General features: G+C 38.6%; 1 long non-coding RNA gene across 1 annotated transcript in view; it reads left to right on the forward strand.

Annotated features, from left to right (window-relative positions):
• Nucleotides 1-5,746, forward strand: part of LOC124380092 — a 28,526-nt gene extending 22,780 nt beyond the window's left edge. The window contains exon 3 of the long non-coding RNA XR_006924600.1: nt 5,144-5,746. This is a non-coding gene — a long non-coding RNA (uncharacterized LOC124380092). The remainder of the gene's footprint in view (nt 1-5,143) is intronic.
• Nucleotides 5,747-6,000: the final 254 nt, after the last annotated feature.

Here is a 6,000-nt window from a genome sequence, read left to right on the forward strand (position 1 = left end):
AAAAAGGTATTTAATTTTAATTACATTATTTCTAATTCCATCACTGCAGACAGTTCAGTGATGAGAGTAATGAAGGCATTAGTTAACGTGTTGTTTGACTTTTTCATGCTTTCTTAGAGGGGATGCAGTGATATGTGTGTGAGTGTGTGTACCAAGTCATTGTTTCCTTCCTGTTATTTGCTCCCACTCATTTTTTGTTTTATTACATTTCTGATGTAGGATGTTCACAAGCATGAGGTATTGTTATTAAGTCATTCTAAAGCTTTGGGACTCTAGTTTTTCATACGTAATCCTAGCCTTGTTTTGATAAGGCATATGAATCAGACAGCCACTAGACATTACAATATTTTTATTTTATTTTTTTTTCTCTGCTGGAGCCAAAATCCATTAGATATCATCTTTGGAAGAAACACCTGAATTTATTTGGGTCAAATATATGATTTGTTCTTGGCTTTACATCTCCTCTTTAATAAAAATCACATTGAACACCACAAAATTATATATACCTAGTGGTGTTTTTCTTTTCCAGTGGGTAACTGGGTATTGGCCAATTATATTCTTACAGATCCTTTAGAATCCTGTCTGCATAAAGAACCTGAGAACACCCACAATTCAATAGGGAGGTGTTACACGCAGCCAATGTGTTGTTTGCTTAGCTTAGGAGCATGCTTAGTTGGTTCTCGAGAGACTAAACTGTTGGCTATGCGCTCCCGGAGAGCTCCTGGAGGTAGTGATGCAGGCCGTCGCTAAGCTTGAGATAAATGGCTAGATGAGTAGCAGAAGCAACGCGTTCCCAGTAAGCTGGATGATCATTTCATGCATCCCACGGCACCGCCTTTGCCCCGGGGCCTACCACCCCGGGGACTACCACACCAAGGTGTCTAGGTCCTGGAGACCCCATATGCGACCTGTACCTTCCCCCACATCGCTATGCGCGACTATAGTAGGGTTCAGGGAGTGTGGCTATGGGGTGATGCCCAGGGTTGAAGAGACGCTAGCAATGGCTATCTCTCCCCAGGTGAGGCATCGCGAAACACTCCAGAAGGTCAGAGGCCAGCCTTCCCTTGAGTGATTTCCGGGCAGCTTGGGAAGAGCTGCCAGACGTATCTCGTTGGATCCTGCGTATGATGGAGAGGGACCACTCGATTCAATTTGTGTCCTCTTCTCCCCAGTTTAATGGGTTGTGTCCCACCCTGGTGGGACCCGAGCAGTCTCTGGTCCTGCAGCAAGTAGTACGCACCCTCTTGAGGCAAGGGGCAATCAAATTGTTTCCTCCCTCAGTCAGAGAGTTGGGCTAATAAGGCCAGTGTTTTGTTGTTCCAAAGAAGGACGGCAGATTGAGGCCGATCCTAGATCTATGCTCCCTTAACCGCTCACTCATGAAGCTCTGGTTCACAGCAGGGCGTGTCACAGATCATGTCCGAGGACTGGTTTGTCACGGTAGATCTAAGGAATGCTGAGGTTTGCTTTCATGGGCAAAGCTTACCAAAATCGGGTCATTCCCTTTGGCCTGGCACTCTCACCCCGCACCTTCACAAAGTGCACTCTTGCCCCGCTACAGCTTCGTCAAACTATATCGACGATTGTTTGGTATTAGTTTGATCAGAGCTTTAGACGGTCTGGCATCCAAAGCATGGAGGAGCTTTGGTTTAGACTGAACGCAGAAAGAGCGTGCATTCTCTATTGTGGAGAACCACCTTCTTGGGCATGGTATGGGACTCGACCGTGCTGCGGGCAGTATTGTCTCCCGCCCGGATTGCAGAGGAAACAAAACTGAGAAAACAGACGAAACCTACACAGTCACTTAGAGAATGTGTAAAACTCTGCACAGATATTAAACCAAGGATAAATCCAGAGATCTTTTCCAACTTTTACTTCGAGTTTAATTTTGCATGTTTATGTTTTGCAAAGCTGAATATATAAGGAACAACATTTTACATTCTTTTATAATTGCTTTATCTCTGTAAAGCTGGTTTGAGACAATGCCAAATGTTAAACAATTTATACATTAATAATTATTTGAATAGAATAGAATATATAATGGGAAATCTGCATCTGTACTGAGAAGCAGCCAGGTGCAGGGATAAACAGAGGTGGATGTCATAGGACATTGAATCACAATCCAGTAGGAGTTGTATGCAGAACAGAAAATAAACCAGTTTATTAGGCAATGAGAATAGAAGGAACAGTAAAGCCAATTACATGCTATCAATTGATACAGTTGGCACAGAACACTCACATTTGCTTACAGAGCTCCACTGAAGATGTCTTTTACAATTAAGAAATGTAGAAAACAACTTGTCTGTCATAATTAATGTTTGAGGTCTATACATTTATTAGGGTTATAACCCACAATGAAAGTATGGGCTGTAAAGTAAAATATTTTGATTTTATATGGTCTTGTGACCAAAAATACACTATATAATTACATTTGCATACTGATTCAGTTAATATATATATATATATATATATATATATATATATATATATATATATATATATATATATATTACATTTGTTCGAACCTTTTTGGGTACAGATGTGTATATTTGTGTGTGTGTGTGTGTGTGTGTGTGTGTGTGTGTGTGTGTGTGTGTGTGTGTTACATTAATTATTCTAAAGATATATTCTACTTAACTGTTCTGATTATTTCAGCATACATAACCAATGTCTACATTCCTTCCATCCTTCATTCATTCATTTGCTCGATATGCAAAATTGTCAGGATTTTCTCCTTTTAAGAATAACTCTTGAACTGGACATAAAATGCTAAAAAATCCATATCAAGATGCTTACAGTGTATAGCAACATTCCTGTATGAAAATGTCATCTTGTATCCAATTTTAATTAACATGCCAGGTGCAGGAGATGAGCAGGCAGTCTTCCACCACTGACTTTAGACTAGCATCAAGCTCTTACTCAATGTTAGATTTGCCCAATTTAACCAGTTAACCAAATTCTGATGGACGGAGGGCCTACTTTCCCCTAAATGTGAGAGATTATGTGTGTGTATGGCATCCTGTGATGGGCTGCAGTTCCATTCTGGGTGAATTCCGTCTTGGCACAATTTTCCATTAAAGGATACAGATACTGTAATAACTTTATAAAGAAATGACTACAATGAATTAACTATTGCTAATAGGAATAGAAACTTAAAATAATAATATAATAATAATAATAATAATAATAATAATAATAATAATAATAACTGGAGATAATTAGTTTGCTGTAAAATCTAAGGAATTATACACCAGGAAAATAATCCTATTAAAAGGAGAGCATTATGGTAGATAAACTACAAAATAGTACCACCAATAGGAGCAGACTTTTTTTTCTTGCACTCAGAAACCAAGTGGATGCAAACATTTGCACCGGAGTTCAATACTCAATGTATGCACTGAACAGGAATGATTAAACATTGGATCTCTTTCAGCTGTCATGAAATTACTTGGCAACAACAGCAGTGATAACAAAAGTGGAATGCCAGACACTGCATAGCTGACTTCTTGAACTATGCTCCATCATTCACCTCCTGTGCAAGTTATACAAAAGCAGATAACTACGTGCTTGCAATTGCAATGTTTCACCCTCAGGTCTGATCTTAATATCATTAATTAGGCATATATGAGGCCACTTGCAACATCTTTTCCACAGTGTCTGCCCAGTGAGCACAAACCCATGTACCTGAAGCATGCCAGTGCAGCTCAACATGCAGGTGCAATAACCTGAACATAGAGCTATTCCTGCATGCTCTCAGGGCAGGGAGTCAAGTATGCCACTAAATATCCAAGCACATGTCATCACAGAGAACAGTGAACAATGCGAGTGTTTTAGGATGCTCTCCAGAACATTCCACATACACAATTTGTCTTTGTACAGAGATCTGGCAAAGACTCCTGGTAAATGACACGAGAGACAAAACATCACCCAGTATGGGTGTCTGTTACATGTTCATAGCCATTCCTTACATGTCTGAGACAATATTTTAGAACCTTTGGAATCTTTTTTTTATATATATTCTGATCTGCTCATTTGTTAAAAAAGTACTTCTGCGTTACACAAAAGAGCACTATTTGAACAGGAATACAGCCCTTGATAAACACAGCAAAAAAGAAAAAAGAACAAAACATTCAAAACATCACCAGCGGGTTTACTTGAGTCTGAGCCAGAGAGTGCATGGATAAAGGATGTGTGGAATGGAGCAGTCTGCAGACTGGATAGGATATACAAAGGATTGTGACAGGAAGACATGGCCTTTCAAAGCGTCTCGCCTATGCTCCGCGTCAGCAAGATAAAGGAAGCAAAATCCGATTATTTCCTCCCTGGATCCTTGTCTTCCACAAACTGAGCAAGGGTGCCTGGGAACGATTTGCTGAACTATTATCCTCATACATTTAAGATTCCGATTGCAGCCTACGCTTCAAGCCTTGCTTCATCACTGGGAAAAAAAGAACACTTGTGTATGTCTGTGTCTCTCCTTTTTTCAGCCTTTACTAACCTTCTTCCTCCTGCTGTCTGTCTAATCTGTCTCTCTCTTTTTCCCACTCTACTGTTTGGATTTTGCCGGATCTGTTTGCTGTAGCAATCTCTTCATATTCTCATTACTGAATGCATCAATCACTTTTACCCCAGTATATTGAGTTCACTATATTTCACCAAAATACTGTTAATGCACTTTTAGTCAAGTTAAGCATCCAGGTTTTCTGGTTAAAATAGAATGGTTTTTTTATTATTATTTTTTTTTACATTGGTGTAATGCACAGACATGATAGGAGTGTTAATCTTACAATTCCACTGCTCCAAATTTCGTTATTTAAATCTGTAATGGGGCATGGCTTTAGTTCTTTTTGTAACATAGCCACAATGTCTTTAAAAACAGAAATATAACCCGTAGAATCCCATCACTGAAGGCATTGTGACCAGTTCCTCAGCCTCAGCAACATGACTCAAGTATAGTATTGCTCTTATCAAAGGATGCAGGAGACTGTTGTAGTCTTAACCAGATGCTTTGTAAATCTTTCTGGCATGTTTCCAAATAATAATAAAATAATAGTTAAACAAAGAATTATAATAAAACCTTTTCTATTCTATATCTGTAACTTTGGGAAGATTTCTAATCCGATCTTCTCTTTTCTCTCTACAGATCTGCAGCAGCCGTCTCTGGGCTTTCCTGTCCAAGCACACAGGCAGCCATCCAGACAAAACTCCTTGTTTTTCCACATGTAAGGCTTTAGTGAATTACATGCCGAAGACATGACAGTGGTAGTGTGTGTTCTCTGACTGCAAACTTTAAACATCAGTATAATGTCTATGTAAATATTGGAGATAAAAGCAGATGTGAACATGCTATGAAATATCAAACTTAAACTGGAGCTTGGGTAATGTAATATTTAAGAGGAAAAAAGACATGGCATACTGTTTTAGGAAAATCAACAACAGGGTGTGATAGAGTCTTAGGCAAAGTGAAGCTTAAACTATGAATGAGATTCTTTTTCAAAATCAGCAGCATGTTTCATTCTTGCAATCACAATAATTTGCAGTAACAATCTTATACTTTAGAGTTAACATTGTAAAATGTAGATATGTCCTGTTATCTCTGACCATCTAGCAGCTATGGTGAGGTGCAGTGACTAATAGGAGATAGTCCTCTTACTTTTGCCATAATCCTGACACCATGTTATTCCCTCACCTGCACTGCTTTTCACATATTTACGCTTTTCTTAAATAAATGACAAAAACATTCAGTTTTTATGTGGCAGAGAAATCCTCTATCCTAAAGACTTTCTATTTAAATGAAAACGAATAAAATGAAAACTATATATCTTCTTACAGTTCGTTTCATCTTATGAACAATTATAAATACCAATGGGTCGATTAATTACACATTTTTATTGGTTAAATAATTAGAATGGAGCTATGGCATAAATACATGCAGCTTAAAAACAAACTGTAGTTAATGTACAGGACTAAAAGGTAAGCCGTTGTCATTTGTAGTCCAGA

Source organism: Silurus meridionalis, chromosome 3 (genome assembly GCF_014805685.1).
Source record: "Silurus meridionalis isolate SWU-2019-XX chromosome 3, ASM1480568v1, whole genome shotgun sequence".
NCBI classification, from domain to species: Eukaryota; Metazoa; Chordata; class Actinopteri; order Siluriformes; family Siluridae; genus Silurus; species Silurus meridionalis.